An 18,563-nucleotide genomic window follows, 5' to 3' on the forward strand; every position below is an offset into this window, starting at 1 on the left:
ATAGTGATTTCAAATATAGAATTAATTAGTGAGAAAAATTGATCCATTTACGGTTTATTCGTATAAGGAATAATCGATGGTTTAATACATAATTTGTCGATCTCTGTGAACCGTATTTTTGCGATAAATATCTTGTAACTTTTATGTACATTTTCAGATTCGTTTCAAAACGTACATACAAATATAATCATGATAATCGTATCTCATCAGAGTGCTAATAAAATTTTGGGAACGTCTTACATAACGCGCATAATACGTTCATAAAAAGTTTCTGTAAATATCCAAATACCTCTGTGAATGAAGCGTAGCTACGATGATCATAAAATCATCGCAGTTCGATTTATCTGTAATTGTCCAATCAAAATACACGTTTGTGAAAAATAAACAAGTGTCGAGAATGATTCAGGTACTTTTGAACGGTACTGTATGTTTCACGCGTTACATGCAATAACTGCACGAGCATTGTGCTCATTCCAGCATGTGTTATTTACTATGAACGCGAGTTTCTTGACCAGAGGACTGCGTTTCCGGAAGATGCTGATGGCACCGCTAAGCGCCTCTTCGATGTTTCAGTCGTTTAGGCTGCATTTTTTCTCGATAAATTCGACCGGTTTTACCGTGCCGATGCCTGTTATCGAACCACGCTCGATTTTATTTTTTCCTCTCTTTCTCACTTCGTTTCTCTCGTTTTCAATGCTTCGAATTCGTTTCGTTGCACCATGGCGCTTCTTATCTCGTGGTCGCGGATGCATTTTTCTTCTGCTTCTTTTCGCTTTTATTGCGCCGTCTTAGCTTCGAGATTACCGAGGTTTCGGATCGTTTTAAGTTATTTGTTCCATCGTAAACGCTCCCTCGGATAGGCGGTTTTTCTTAGGAAGATCTTTCGTATCGCTCCTATAATTTTACGATACGGATATCAATGTCGCTTTTTATACGTTTCCGTTTTCTTACATTTAACACTATTTCGCTTTTATATTCTACCACGCCTCTTCCAATCTTGCACGTTTTTATTTCTTTACTTTTGTATATCTTCTTTCGTTTAGAAAATATTAGATTGCATATTAAATGCCATTGGATCTGTAACGAATCGTATATTAATATTATTTTCTATTAAATACCGATCTCTATCTTTATTCTACTATATATTTATTTATTTAGAATATTTCTATTTCTATCGGTGTACGGTGTACGTATAATACGAATTCTATCAATTCTATCGATGTTAATCTCGGATTGCTTCTGATCGTTCTCATTTTTCTTCGTATCCTTTCAACAGCCTGTCATCCTAGTTCAACTTTCATTCCTTTTTCTCCTCTTACCTTCCTCTTACCATCTCACTTCTTTCGTTTCTACCATTCTTTTTTTTTTTTTATTTTTACCCAAGGAAAGTCTCGTTTCTCTTTTATTTCCACTTCTCTCGTTCTAAGATTATTCATCTTCGTCCCATTCCGAATGTAGTTCACCGTGGGGCACCTGTTTCGAATCCGTCTCGAACGCATTAAACTGAAGCCGAGCGAATCAACAGCAATTTCCGCGGTACCATTTTAACAGACTCGGTTTCCCAGTAAATTTTGAGTAATGATTGTACATTTCGTCTGACATTGGGCCGTACGCACGTTACACCGAGCACAATTTTGTAGTTCTGTGAATGAATCTTATACCTCGGCTTCTTTGAATCGACTTTCACGAAAATTCGCAACTTTCTCGAAATTTCCACGCGAACTCCTAAAACGATACGTCGCTTTTTATGCTTTTCTTTCCTTTTTTTTTCCTTTTTTTTTTAACGATAATTTTAGGTATCAGCACGTTTATACGAAACGAAATTTTATCTGTTTGAAGTTGGTTGTTTAGGCGTTCCGAAGGGGATACAGCTTTTTTTAAGATCTAGCGCAAATTAAATTTATCCTAACCCAGTGTTCATGGAACTACGTATGACGTACTGTTACAAATTACGTTCTGGCAACGTCTTCGAAGCCATTTCTCTCATCCAAGATTACATTTTATACATCGTGTACGACGTCTGATTACCCTGGTGTAGGTGCTGTACAAATAGTTCGCTGCAGTTCTTCATAGAAATGCTCTTGGCATTTCGCTTTCTCTCGAAACTGCTGATTTTCTAATACGCGAAGGTAAACACGATAAATATAAAATACGATAGTATTTGTGGTAACGTTATGTCATACGTAGATAGATTTATCATAGGGAAATGTATTCTTTCTTTTTCGAACCAATCATTTTTTTTCTCTTTTAAGAGACTCGAATTTCGAAAAATTGGGATTTGGTTGGAGCTAATTTTTGCAAACAAATTAACTACGTAATTACAATTTAATTACAATTTTAGGAAAATTGGAACTATCGTCCTTTAAAAATTTACCAAACGATGATCTGAAAGGGACAAGACATTCGTAATCGAGTCTCGAGGACCGAGAAGAAATTTAACAAATTGTTCTCGTGCGTTTATTTAAAAGATGCAATTGTTTCGCTGCAAGAACACACGCAAATTAAATATCTTTATCAATTATATTTGATCCACCCTTTCAGGGTTGAATTTCTCTCAATCTGTGCAGGAAAATTGTCTCTTTTTCTTTTTATTTACTAAGAGAAAAACATATCTCCTCGACTTGTTTGAAGAAGAAAACATAATGCATTAAAATTTGTTAAATCGTTGTTGGCTAATTAATATTTTACTAAAGTAGAATGCGCAACGTGTATCGCGAAGGAATGAAATTCGATTCAGCTGAAATTTTACTACAAACGTAACACTAAACAATAGAAAAAAAAGGAAACAACAACAAAAGCCTGAAAAGACATCCATCACACACATTTCACGAAAACAACCCACGTTACGTAACACCTACGCAAAAACCGTTTCCTCTTCCGCGTCTATTTCAATACTAATCGTACGAAGCGTTTCTCGTGATGCCACCATGTCCCAGTAGACGATCGTAACCAACGTGAAAAGTAATGACGATTATTACACCGGTTCGTCGTAGTATTAGAATCTACATTCCAATGGCGACCCATGTGAAAGAAGGCTTTGTAGCGACCAGAAACGTTCGTCAAGAATATCGAGAATCAATTAGCGTCTGGATCAGTGGCTGTTTGCGAGTCCAGTCCCTTGCGTTATTTTCTAGCTTCTCGTTGGATGTATTTAAACTGCCATTAAATTCTATCTCTGTGTAAAAATTCCATCGACATTCTGGTAATAAGAAATTGTATTTACCAATGCAGACGATATGCCTGACGATGGCGAAATTATCTACTTCGATTAGAAGTGATCTTAGAATAGAGTGGCATAAGAACGATGAAATACGTTACAAATAATCAGAGTTTAGAGGAATATTTTAGTATTATGTTACGTTGAGATACGCGTATAGGCTACGTTACCAGTGCTACTCGTGTTTCTCGTATTTATCATGCTTTAACGACCGTATACAAACGGAAAATAACTATTAAATAATGAGTTCTGTATTTTCAGAACGCTGTCATGTACAGCGACGAGCACGTGTAAATAGGGAAAGTTTTTATTTCCCACGTTCGAATTAATTTTCGTTTCGTGATTATTATTTTAATGGAAATCAAAATCGGATATTTCTATATTTATAGCGTAATGATATTTTTGAAATTTCTTATTATCTTCGATACGCGACGATATTACCTTGATCTTTTTAAATATTTTATACATCGTGTTATAAGGACAATAGATATTTCGCTTTATATATTAAAGTACTTTTAATTATTTAGAAGAAAAAAAAGCAAATGAAAATAGAAGTTTTCACGTAACACAACTAATTGAATTTACAGGCAAATTAAGACGTCGATACGTTACGATAATTCATTTTTTCAGGTATTGCTATCTTTTAAATTGCTATTCGTACGCTACTGCGCGCAGGATATTTGGAAAAATTAAAGTGATATTTATTGAGAATAATAAAAAAAAAAAAAAAGACTCGGTCGAATCGTTGCAACGTATATCACGGCTTGAAAGTCACATTAACTTCTATCCCGATCCTATTAGATAATAACTAGCAAATAAAAGAATAACAAGTTATAAGAATCAGTAGCGTGTATTTAGATAACGTTGAAATATTATCGTTATCGATAATTGAAAATCTTCCTATTAATAAATTCTGCATACGAAGAATGGATTAATTCGAGTGTTAAGCATCAGGCCTGATAATGTTAATGGTCTTAGCAATCTCCATTACGAACATAACCTGTGAATATATTCGGTATATATGCGTGTCCTGTTGAATAATGTTTATGTAAAGCGAAAACATCCCATGGTCAGAGGTCTTGGTCCCTTGAGGACTTACCTCAAGGCTAGCTACTAGTTTCATATCTTACTCCGCCGTCGTCTAGTTTCTCTCAGTTTCCGATTACACATATGATCACGCTGAAAACGATTCTTAGTTTACTACTTGACTTGTTAATATAGTTGGCAGAGATTGATTGATCCGCGAATTCGAAATAAGAACGCAGTTTTATTGCTTATCTCTTCTACGCTGGTAATTCTTCTCGTGCAACAGTCGAGAGCTAGTTAAGTGTATTTTTTTTTTTTCTTTGTGTCTTCCTGTTTATTATCGGGGAAACGTTGGAAAATAACAGCGTATTTATCCATCTATTTCAATTCCTCGGGGAGACATGTTCAATTCTTGGAAAAAAAAAGACTTTATTAAATCTTCATGTAACATGAATGAATTTATCGATGTTGAAATGATTAATTTTATTACGTAGATAACGCCGATTCTTTTGATACTGTTACAAATTAATTTTGTTTATTTGTTCCTTTCAATTTTCCGGGTTGCTTTAAATCAATCACGATTGTTTATATAATCTTGTCTTTTGGTCGTAATTTCTTCCATTTAATTCCTCGATTTCTCAAAAGAGGAGATTCTTTTAGGAACACGCAGAGAAAACAATTTTCCGAAGCTGACTCGAGATTAGAATTTTTCGTCAAACTGTTCCATAATTTCGATCGTGGATACCTTAAAAACTTACGTAAATATTTGATACGTAGCTTTTGGAAAAACAAGAAATTTGATATCAGTTATTGTGGTTAGTTTGGTAATTCGAGTATTGGAAAAGGCTTAACGTCCTTTGCGGTCCTAATTCGATCTTGATAATTATAATAAAACTGTAACATTCCTGAATTCCATTGTATTAATCATAAAAACTCTCGATAAGATTTTTACGATATATTGCGAGATTATTGACGGAAAGCAAGTTGAGAACTTCTGCGACACGACAATTAGCTGGCAAAGTACTTTTACCGTAACAAACACTACGAGAATAATAAATAGTTGCAAATTAATAGCGTAGCGCGGTTACTGCAATTCGAATTAAATGAATGTTTAACGACTCACCGTGTTCACTCATAACATCAGCTCGATGCAGAAACTATGCTAGCAGCACCGCTATACCTATCTATACGTTAGAATGCAATTCGATCGTATCATTTCACCAGTTATGAATCATTTGCACACAGGAATCTCAATTACGATATTATCCTGCATGTTATTGCTTAAACTAGTCCATTCCAATTAGTACTAAATGCCATATCTATTTTAATCTCTGTCAAATTTTGTCCGATCGGTTTCTATAGCTGAGTATTCTTCAAAATGCTGCAAATGACCGTGAACGTTTAATATTAATTGTTAATCAAATCGGATATATTTAATGCCCTTTTTAACGAAACGAATAAATACGTGCGAATTCTATGAATTTCTCTTAAATAAAGCCATTACCTAAGCGACTATTTTAAAATTTACAGCTCAGAACAATTAGTACGTCGTTATTAGATAATTTTGGAAGATGAACATCAGAGTACTTGGCATATAATAGTACATTTATTTTTGACCCAAATAACAGTCTAATGGTAGAATAGTTTAACTTATCGTACGACTACACAGGTTTCTATGAAACGTTTTAGGGATCATAAATAATATCCATATTCACTGGAAACGCAGTTTATAAAGTCGAAACTCTAACATTCTTTTACTACGATATAATCACCGGCAATATTGCAATCTTTGTTTTTGGGTATTTGACCAAATGATTGTCGGTGTTTTATCAGATAACGCTGTCTTTTTTATCACGATCCTGTGGCAACTTCCAATAGCTAAAATACCACGGAAACCAAGCACCAAGTTTTAAGAATTTTCATGCAGTCGGCGAAATGAAAATTTGGCCTGTAACCAGTGTTTTCCAGATTATAAAATCGACGATTGCAAACAGATCACGCTATACGGCGATATTCCTAATCTCAAATGAGTTCTTCGTATTAGCTGAAAGTTTGCAGTGCAACGAATATAAAATTATTAACATAATATACGTTGAAGCATTATAAAAATGATTTCACTTTTAACAACAGAGTTACAGCATATCGCACGGAAAATCGTAGTTACATGATACTCTCGTTTCTAACTTTCCTTTTAAAATTTGCATCTGATAATAAAATACACACGATATATTGAGTATATCGGTAAGAGAAATAACAGGACTGCTGATAATCCCAGGATATCTCAATACTTATCGAAACTAAAGTAAAATACGGAACAAGCATTATCTAGAACCGAGAATCAGGATTATTTTCTATCGTCGAGACGTTGTTCTATGTCTATCGAGTTCCGTAACTAAAATTCCTACATAATCATATCACTTCTATTCTCAGAGGACAATTTCGCTTTACCTAACGCGTGAACCGTATTCGTAAACGAGCTGCATTTACATTTCACGTTCGAAGGTCCCAGATTCTCATCAAATAACGTATTCCAATACAGTCCCAGTTTTCTCTGTTAAACTCTGTTAAACCGTGTTAAACCGTGTTTCGTCAACGGCGAAAAGACAGAATCTCGAAAAATGGATTACGCGGCCGCCTTAATCAGACGCGAAACGGCGTTAATTTTAGAAAGGTGCGGCCAAACAAACTGAGAACCGGTGTGTTGCATGGCGGTGTATACCCTGTTTGATCAGTCATTGGCTGCAACATAGGCGCCACTGGCCGCCTGTACATCCACTGTTATCACGGGTAAACATACATACCGCTTGGCTCTAAACCCTCTCGTCGTGGTTCCTATCGCACGGTCTCGCCTCGCGGCTGTTCAATTAAACGCACCCACACGTGTACACAGACGCTCAACGTGCTCGTACACACGGAGGAAATTCTCCTTGCAAGGTGACCGACTGATTTTCCTGGTAATATCGAGTGTCCGAACGAGCTAGCCTCTTTCGTAAGAACGGAAAATTTCTCGTGTGCCTCGCTTGCGTTTTCGTGGGCTGCTACGATTATGCATACGCCGGCTCACGAAAGTATTCCGATGCCTATCGTAGACAATTTTTATGTTCGCTTTATTGTACATGTATATTACAAACGATTTGCATTGTTAAATTATCAGCAAAATATCAGCGTTGTATTTTACCCGTTAAACGTTAGAACAAGTACTGCGAATATTCCTTATATTTTTATACGTTGAGCGCAGTTCGTACATTTTTGCATCTTTAGATTTCCTATAAATGCATAAAATTTGTAGGCAAGGAGAAAGTGTACGTAGAGGTTACAGGATATTTATTACGAACATGCAGTTAGTAGAAAATTGCTGTATAAATAGGAATAGTTATATTAAGCGCGTAACGAGAGTTAAATACGGCTTTATTCTACCTTTGACGTTTATTAATGGATCATTGACTGTTTAAATATTTTTGTCATCTCTGCGAATAAGCTTGTACTAAATACGTTGTAGTTTCTATATATTTTCAGACCTGTTTCAAGCTTTACCAATGCAATAAAATGTTTCGTGTAACACACGTAGCTATATCCATAAAAATGTCTACAAGTGTTAAAATACTTTCGCCAGCCTCTGTACGTTTTAACAAATTTCTTTTGTTTTCTACCTATTTTTAAGTTGCTTTTTCTTGGTTGCTTTTCTTTTTCGAGATAGTTATGTACGTAGTTTTTTTTTAAAGATGAAGCGCAGGTTTATGGATACGCATATATTTCAGAAAGAAATTGAAGATTTGGAAGTTAAATGCGTAGAAGGTAGCGTAGATGGAGCTTTGGTGAAGTTTGTTTGAAGATAAATGGAATTTCCGGGATTTGTTGTTCTTTATCTTGATCCCTCGGTATTTATCGTGGATTTATTTTTGAATTTCGCAGCTTCAACTTGTTGCATGCGAACTGCGTGAAATGTCGAGCGCGGACTGTGTGAATCGTGAAGCACAGAAAATATTGTACGGTGCGCGTAATATACGAAACAGACAAACCGCAGGAACATTTTTCTAACGTAGAGGTCCTGTTTAAAATTACAAGAATTCGTGGCGGTAGATTACAAATTGAGTAGAATCATAAATAAAAATCTCGCCCTAGACACCATCTTATCATATCGAACTGTGAATAATAGAACGTCAATTTTTAAGAAGGTCGCGTGATATATCGAAAAGCTCACCTCTTCGCCTCGTCTTATCATATCGAGTCTATGGTAAACGAATTTAACAAAATTTTCACAACAGTAGATCGAGAAATCTAATGGCAAACGATATCCTGTCGCATCGAGCTTTTACCTACAATTTTACATTAGTCCTATACCAAGAAGCTTAATCCATGGCGCCATCTTATCATATCGAGCCTAAAGCAAGGGAGTGGCAATTTTGATCAAAATTTCGTGTCAGTAAACCAAGAAGATTAACTCGAGGCGTCATTTGATAATTTTGTACCTAAAACAGAGGAACCTCAATTTTAGTCAAGATTGAATTTCGACGTATGAAAAATAACACATTCCGGTGCCACCTTATTATATCGAGCTTAAGGAGGTATTCCCACTTTGAAGACGTTTTTTTAGACAGTTTTTAAGAATACAAAATTATTATAATCACAAGTACGCTTGATTACGTCTCAAGAAGATACACTATAATTTTTATGGTACGATCATACTGTTACAGAAGATCAAAAGTTGCATAGGGTTAGAGCCAGGATTATCTCCGTCGTGTTGACTACTGATGACGCCATGTTGGCGTCACGTGCAATTTGTTTTCAAATGCCCTTGGAAATTCATTTGAACGTCGTTAAAAAAAAGAAACAACATCCAAAAGAAGCCTTAGCGTCGATTACTGGATGGAAGTGGCCTTCCATTGTGACGGAATTTTTTTTTTTTTACGTTCAAATGCACATGGTTAACAATTTGCACGTGACTCCAACATGGCGTCATCAATAGTCAACGCGAGGAGATAATCCTGGTTCTAACCTCATTCAACTTTTGTTTTGTTTTAAGTTTTCGCGATAATCGACAGATATCATGATTTTGGTTTTTCGAGAAACTATCGTGTCATGAGTTGCGCCAGCGCTACTGCAGTTCTTTCGTTCAGGGCTAACCTGAAACTTGAGAGTTAACGAGCTCGCGATAACGCATCCAGAAATGAAACGTTCGCACAGCTTTTGATACAGCCTGTATAGAAGCGCACGGGCGGCAAACAGGCACGTAGATCGAAAGGCAAACAATCAGAAGTTTACTGTCGGTGGCCGGCTTTCTCGTGCGCTACGCGTGTCGTTAAGTATGCGACACGTATGGTATACCTACACCGAGGCGCACGGTCGTAGAAAGGCCGTTTGAAGGACAAGGGTCATGTCTGACGCCGATATATATACGCGACACGGCCACTGCCTTTACTGCTGCTTACCTTTACCGTGCAATCGCTGACATGTGCGTGCGCCTTTCTTCGTTTCTGCCACACTCCTGCTCCAACTGCATATCACAGCGAAATGGTTCCACGAAATCTTTACACGAATATTAACCTTCGTAAAAGCCATCATAGGTGAAAATTCAACCCGGTAAATGTTTAATTAATAATACAGATGATAGTGTTGACAATATATATCGACCGTAAAATCCAAGTCATCTCGAACATTAGAAATACCATATACGTATAGCGGCTACAAAAAGTACCACGTTATTGTATTCATTGTAGTATTTACATACTAATTGATTACGTCTAGTTAGATTTCGTGCCGTTTAATGATACTTTCGTGTGACTATAAAAATTTAACGCCCTTACAGTGAACTTGATAAATGATAGAACACGCTTCATTAGAGAATAAATATATTTCTGTAGACACTGTAATAACAAAAATACTTTTACGTATAACTCGGGAACTAAGGCCAAGGTTATGCGTATAGAGAAAAATGAATCAGACCTTAACAACGTATTTTCAAGCTCGTGAAGACCGATAAGATGTCACCTGTTTTAAATAATCACCACCCGATGTTATTAAAATAGAGAACCGGAAAGATCTCTATCGTGTAATTATCATCGGAAACTGGATTTTTCCGAATACAGGCTGCGATATCTCTGGTGAAATGGCGCAGCTGAGACAAGTTCGTGACTCTTTTTTAAAAATCAGGGCGAGGAAAATTTAGCTTGTCGCCTGCGGTTCCACGGAGAATTTCGAGCGGAAAAAGATGCCTCGCGTATATTTACGATACGCGTTATCGCGCGAAACAACAAGCACCACTATTAATAACAATTATATATCAGCAGGCCGGTACGCTATTTTCTTCGCATTCCCGCGATTCTTTCGTTCTCGATAGAGGCGCGTGTGCCGACTACGATCCGCGATCGCACGCATCGTGTGCATCGTGCGTGCGTACACGCGCGCGTGTATCACCAGCGCACCTACATACGTAACGTAGTTAGCCGGCTTGGCCGTGCCAAGGTTGGGAACCTTATCTAAGCTCAGGGTGTTTGACCCAACTGGGAAAACACATTAGCATTCGACGTCTTGCACTCGTCGTCACACGGTTGCACGCCCGATGCGCGCGATGCTTCATTCACGATCGGCCTCTGCTCTGGAATTACGAGAAAGTACGCAACTTCTCTTTTCTTTTTTTCTTTCTTTCTTTCTTTCTTCCTTACTGCGACTGCGTTTCGTAATAGGCGTGGTAAGGATAAAGTACTATGTATGGAGAGTTTACGATAAGTGTACAGTTGCTCGTGGAAATGTTCATGAGCTCATGAACGTTTTACGGAACACTTATAGTTCGTGAACACTTACAAACACGTTTCACGGATAGGTATGTTACGTGTATTGTACGAAATATTTTGCAATGTCGTTGGCACTAAAACGAATTGTAATTTTATTAATGAAAATCTGAAGTAAATTGGGAAAAATATATAGAAATTGTAGGATGTTTATTACAAGCATGTATTTCGAAGAAATCGAAAAAATATTGAAGCAGTATGTTTGAAAATTTATTGCGATTATCTCGATCTCGGTTGCAGATCTTTTCGATAACAATTGAAGATACTTCGCGATAGCTAAATTCTAATACACCGCGTAACGAACTTTTTCGTATAGATTTATCTGTATATATCAAGTTTAATATTTTGTGATTGGAAATACGATAAAAATAAGCAAGATACGATTTGTTTCTTTCTTTTTTTCAAAATTTTGCCTCGTCATCGGTTAAGAATCATTGGCCTGGCATCTGACGAGTATCGTCCACTTGCACTGTCGTTTTAACTCGAAACTTTTGATACGATTAGAGACGTATTTTGGCATTTCATTCTACTAAACCCGACGTTGGAATTATTCATTAACGAGCGACGTTATCGATTATCGGCGTCCCTGGAATCAATTTGACGATCTTGACGAAGTCTTGATTGATTCTTTATATCAATTATCCGAGTTCGAACTTCCGTACAAACATTAATGTACAAATTTGTACAAATAATTGTACCAATGTTCTACGAGTATTTTCCTCGTTTTACAAACTAATTTACCTGTTCAATCGCTTTCGAAACTATCGTATATACTTGAGTTAAGTTTTCGCTACCTACAGTACCTAGGCATCTCTTTCGATTAAAAATTACACGCAAAATATATCAATGTAGAAAGTAAATGGAGAAATTTTACGAATTTGAAAATTCCGAATTGAAGAGGCTACAAATCAATTTATTTTTTCAAACGTTAGATATTTTGATAGATAGTAAAGTGGTAATCTAATAGATACGATTACTATGATAGATTACGGAATATGGCGTTTCATGGCACGGATTCGTAGATTTATCGCCAAGGCTGTTTCTGTAGGTCGTGAGAATTTCGAAATATTCCACGATAAAACTCGATGATGCATTATCTGAGGCGGCAGCGGTTAGCCATATCGGCTGGAAGCATCATCTCGAAATCTGTGATTTCACGATTAGGGAAACGATGTGGACACAGTCTGACCGATACGGATAACCATTAATCCCGGAAAGCTTGAGAAACCAGAATCATAAAACCTCTGTTTTTAATCCGTCGATTAAGATCCAGACAATTTTCATAGATAAGAATGAACTTTTTACGTCTGAGTTCAGTTTTGCTTCTTTTCGTAACAGCAAACTGATTAAATTTCAATCACCGGTATCATAATATATGAGATACGCGGAATCTGTAACGTTTAATTTCTTCAACAGATTAGTAACAAATTTGTATTCTTCTATAAAGAAGGATACATATAGATGTAAAAAAGGAAGGTCTATATCAGTAAAAACACTAAATGTTTAGCAATAAATCTTTTATATGTAACTCGTAATTCTGCACTGAATTTGTGTAACATATCAATTCGTATTATCATACATATACAAACCACAAGAAATGACAAAATCAAGCAAAACAACGATTTTCTAACGAACATTGAAACCATCGATATACACGGTATACAATGTGTACTATTATATACATTATTTATTATTCATATAATATTACGATTAGAGCGATATGATGGAAACAGATAAGTATACGTAATCGTGTTTTTATCCCAATAAATAATAAAATGAATTTTCTCCACAGCGCCTTGGTTTCGGTGTTTCGAACGTGACAGCTGCGCTAACGTTCGAACGGACCGAGTAACATGAAATAATACACGCGCTATTCGAATATCAAAGATCACAGTTAATGTATAGCAGATTGTCGATCGTTCGAACAGGCCAATAAAACGGGTTTGAGAATCTGCCAAATTCTAGTCATCGAATTTTCCGCTGGTAATAGAAAGAATCCACGTCGGCTGTATCGATAAGTAATCACGTTCAATTTATCGGATGGTTTTCGTCGACTTCTGGCAAAGATTTCTGCCTGGCCCCGAACTAATTTCGATGCCGCCACGTGCTGCTTCCTCTCTCGGCCTTCTCCCTTTTCTTCTTTGTCGTGCGCAGAATTTATTAGCAGTCGTTATTTACCCCCTACGAATCTTCCGCTGGTACCTACGGCAATGATTTACAGCCGGCCGTTTCTGCGAATTGCCACGCGAAACGTGCTTTTTATACCATTTCAATTTATTCCCGCGTCGCGACACCCTCGAATCGGAGCTTTCCGACCAGAAGAGGCTCGGCTATTGAAAATAGTCGCGTCGGGCGCGGATCACACGCACTTAATTGCGCTAAAAGCCATCCGTCATCCGGGCCGTTTCCCTCTTTTCTTCGCTTCGCGGAAAGACCCGCGTCCCTTCGTCGATATACAAAGTATGTTTCATTCGCTCCCTTCTTATTTCGGAGAGAAAATGGCAAATGGATAATGCGGACAAGCGCGAATTAAAGGCGAGTTATAGCCCCCGGGCCTCGCTATACAAGAAGGATACGTTTTATTTGGCGAATGAAGAAAAATATGAAAACGAAGAAAAAAGGACAGAAAGGAATAATATAGTTTAAAGATACGTACTAAAGAATTTAAAATATAGTCCAGCAGGAAATAAATTTTATTTCGTTTAAAGCGCCTCCTTCGTTCTTCCATAAAAAAGGTCCTGGCTAAACAAATTATAACGAATTCTAAATGCGAGGATGTTTGCTGCGTCTGAAATAGTCTTCAGGTGTGGCGAAAGGCAGAATCTACTGCGCCTAGTTGCCATTCATGCACAGTAGCTAGTAAAAAATTATTTTTACGTACTCTTATTTTTCAATGCAGCGCTTTTTTTTAAATTAAATTCTATTATTTATATCCACCTTTCATTTTCGTGGTATTAAATTTCTAGTAGTCATATGAAAGTACGTACTACCGAATGATGCGGAATTTAGTATATGTGCTTGGATTTCGTTAACTAGCATATAAATGCTGTAATAAACAGAATGGTATGCAAAACTACATATCCACATAAGCAGAATTCATGTACACGACATTACGGTTTCATGGCCTCGCGAAGTACTAAATACACTAGCCTCCTTTCCCGTTGTCTTTTGCCAGACAATTCGCAACGCGTGATTCATAATCAATCGCCTAGGTGATTCGAAGCCCCCCTCAAATGGGTGCAGAAAATTTTTCTAACGGTTCAGAAAACCGTGGACAATCGCAAATCCACGAGAATCGACTCTTCCGTTGCATACCAATTGCCATGTATGTGCGGTAGCGATACAGCCAGGTGTTCTCACAAGAATGTGTGCAGAAATATGTTCCAAGACACGGAACAGTATCGTACAAATTACCTAAGGCATGGACACACAAGGTGTGGTCACTGAGCTGATTTTGAATGACTCGGATATGAATGAGTTAGATATTAAAATATAAGATTAGTTTAGATGTTCATTGAGGGGGTTCTATTCATAAAGGAGCGTTGAATAAATAATAAAATAATATTAATTAAGACGATTCAGTTAAATGATCGCGTGATGGTTACTATTTTACTCGCATGAAATACAATTTTAACCATTCAAGTATTCTTTATTGATATCATATTCCTTGAATATATTAATCCAATAATTATTGTTAATTCTGCGTTATTGAACTTTAATTGCCACCATTAAATTTTGGAAAGTCATCTTGGTCGATACACGTAGTTGATTTTTGAAGCTTTTGTATCATTATAATACCGTACTATATGTATATAACGTAACTAAAAAATTTATGTATTTCATACATAGCTTCACATTCCAACTTCTTATTACGAACACACACGTAAATACGTACATTAACATTCAACAATTCATAAACATCTTACTTACTTATATCGGCTGCTTTAGTAGTAACTTTCACTGTTTTCATTCTTGTTCTTTCGTAAAATAATATCTGTAATTCCTCCTTTTACGAAAGACGCGATATTATTAAAATAATAGATACTTCGTAAAAGTATGGACCTTTCCTAAAAAGAGGCCACAAATTCCGAAAAACGAACGAAAAAGAATTTGCATGGAAGAAAGAAAATTCGGCTACAGTTGGCGGTTTAACGAACAGGGTTGAAGAAAGGCGGTCCTCTTTTAAACGGAAGACGGTCCTTCGAGTAAAATCGCTAGACGTATAATCTGGTTGGAAGACGTGAAATAATACAGCGTGAGTACACAAACGAGGACAGTTAACTGCAAGCTGCAACGAATTCCACAATTACTCTTTTATCGTGATCTTCAGAGTACCGACCAGAATTGCTTTATTACAGGGCTCAATTTGCTTTCAATTTTCCAGAGTCGCTCGCCGCATAAAAGACGCATGTGAATGTTCAATAGTATGTATCCGTTGCACGAGCTCATTAGCCTGTAATTTGTCAGGCTCTGTTGACAACCACACGCGAATTACAAAAAGAAAAAGGAAAATTGAAATTGATTATTTCAATATGAAATACGCGCGATATTTGTCCAGGTCTATAATGATATTTCCCATAATTGATAAACTTAAACGTAATAGTTCGAGGTTTAAATGTAAATAGCAATATTGAAAAGTTTGATAGTAAATTAGTTACATTCGAAACACTGCAACGAGGAAGTTATCGGGACTTGTGATTTTGCTGATGATCAATATTTCTGAGCTAAATATAGAGTTGAATAATACATGCAACGATAGAAATATCATCGCGATTATATTATGTATTGGTATTTAATAGTTCAGTCACGTAGCAGGATTTACTAACGTTTGTACGTGTGTAATTTGAAATTATTTTTCAATTATTTTCTTTTAATTCTCTGATTAATTTATTTTGTACTCTTCAAATTCTTTAATGTAATTTGTTTCTTAAGTAATTCGATAACATCGAAACCTATGCAATTTGATAATTACAAATAAATAGTATCAATTAAATATAATATAAATAATACAGTTTAAGGAATGTTATCGAGTGTGTTCAAGAATTTTTACAATATTTCGTAGAAATTTATTTTATAGAATATCCTAATAAAATTATTTTATTGGGATACTCGTTTAAAGATATGATAAGAAGATAATATTTGTTGTAGTGGGAAAACAGAACCATGTAATAATATTCTATTGATATTTACACGATATCGTGATATTATAATACAGCTTATCGTATATTACGGAACAGTTTTATCACGTGCAATTAGCATATTGCATATCAAGGACAATTGGCCCATTCAGACATCAGAGTGTTTCGCCTCCGTGAATTAATTAAACTTGTGTAGTTTGCATACCACGCGAGATGGCGGAACACAATTCGAAAATGAAACGTTTCGTGCCAGAATTTTATGAATAATAAAATTTCCCAAATAATGTGAATGCTTATTAAATTATCTATTTAATTGCACAATGGACTACATACGAGAAATATTTGCAACGTTAGTTTTATTCGAAAGCAATTTATATGCAATGAAGGTATAATATTGTTAATGAGATTTTTTTCGATAAAAGCTTAAGCACGAAATGATATTCTAAATCATGTATTTTTAAAAACTTCTAAGATAAGAAGCTACAGTAAACAAAACTGTATTTTCAATTTCGATGAAACATCAATTTTCAAAGAGCGATAAATCTGCATCGATATTGCCATACGAGCATACGTAGGAAGAAAACGAAGTAATAAAAGCTTTGAAGAAACACGAGTAACGTTCAATGAGAATGGCCTTAAGGTTGGAGACACGTGCGTCCGTTCTTAGACGAAGCGCCATGGTTGAATGGCGCGAGTCACGGGTTTGTCGAAAACGGTTAAAAGCTGGCTGTGGACGATCATAGATAGACACGAAAATTCGTGGTTCGCCACAACGACGACCACAACGACGTCGACGACGACCACGACCACGAAGGCGACGGCGGCGGCGGCGACCGACGACGCGACAAGCGTCCTTGCTCCAACCACTCGTGCTACTACCGATGACGTAATCGTCGCGATACCCCGCAATCTTGGCGCCGCGGTAAACTCGTAATATCTATTTTTATCTGGTGGAAGCAGGGGCTCCGCCCCGTCTCTTCACTCCTCGCACTCACAGCCACACTAGGACGTAGTCTTCGACACACCCGTGTTCCACCGCCTCTCTTCTTCCTATTCCTGACTCTTAACCTCTAAATTCAGCCTCCGCGCGGAATGACCAGTCTCTGACCAACTCGTCATACTCGGCTACCATCCTTCTTGTTATCTTCACTTCGCCTTTCTTCGCTTCTTTCGCTCCTCTTATCGTCTGACATGCCTCTTGTCAGTCTTGTCGCAAACGCTCTGGTAAATTAAGTTCGTCCCGTGACGACAAGATCATTCGATTCGATCAAAATTATGCAGCGACAATTAAACGCGAATTACCTACTGTCAAGAAGTCCACGATAAGTTCGCGGATCCGTTGAAAGATGGCGTAAACACGTTCCTGATCGGGAACGGGTTAGGGTAGGTTCGGACGCCAACGTCGTCGCGGCGACACGTTAATTATAGCAAAAAGTTACGATCGATTTATTGGTCAGGCCGTTCGTCCTCCGCCGGTCTTTTGCATATTTAAAAGCGTTTTCGATGTTCCTTTTTAAGAACGTCTGATAAAATGGCGCCAATCAGCTCCACCTGTAGTACATCGTTTTATCTGGGTGCCAGTATTCGATGTCCCCATGAATGTCGACCGGTATCATTAATCATCGGTTAAAACGAAGCAAATAAACACGATTTGGTCAATTTTTGCGATAGCTAAATCGGGTATCACCGAACGATAGATGAGCTCTTTACGACGTCTTTTATCTGGATTATTGAAAATAACGTAGACACCGACTAAGTAAATATTTTTTCGTTGAAAACGGCTTTTAAGTCACGTGAAATAAAAATTCGATTTTTCTATATATTTAGAGACTTTTCACTACTAGATCTGTTAATATTAAATGCAAAGTATTGAAAGCAATTTTCTTCCTATATATTTAACACGGCATCTACTTCACATACTTATATACATGGTTATTGGCGGCGATGATGAAGACTTAAAAATATTATGGGGATCAAATTTTTTTATGTGTATAACACCGTGTCTCTCGGGTAAAACTTTTGAAATTCATTTATTGTCGCTGAGATTTTCATCTAGAGTTTCTTTAATCTGGTATTTAGAACGAGATTTTCTATATTTAGGGCAGCCCAACAGGATGTTTATTTCGATATCGAAGCAAAGAATCTGGAAATCAAAAAGAGGTCATAATTTTGATTTTAGGAATAAATTTAAATATCTTTGTATCTATATTTAAAATGAAGTATAATTTATGTTTGTGAAATGATTTTGACGATTTTGAAGTTGACAAGTTGAAAGTTCTATGGCCGTATCCTATCCCATAAATATATGTAACTCCTGGCTTTCTGCGTCGTAGCAGATTCTTTCTCCTTTCTCCGTCTACTCTCTTGTCTACTCTCGAATCTGGCGCCATCGTC

At 36.8% G+C, this 18,563-nt stretch overlaps 1 protein-coding gene across 1 annotated transcript in view; it reads left to right on the forward strand.

Annotated features, from left to right (window-relative positions):
* LOC100742914 (mothers against decapentaplegic homolog 6) overlaps positions 1-18,563 on the forward strand; it is a 106,881-nt gene that overhangs the window by 84,094 nt on the left and 4,224 nt on the right.

The sequence above is a fragment of the Bombus impatiens genome, unplaced genomic scaffold (genome assembly GCF_000188095.3).
Source record: "Bombus impatiens unplaced genomic scaffold, BIMP_2.2 scf_0664, whole genome shotgun sequence".
Taxonomy (NCBI): Eukaryota; Metazoa; Arthropoda; class Insecta; order Hymenoptera; family Apidae; genus Bombus; species Bombus impatiens.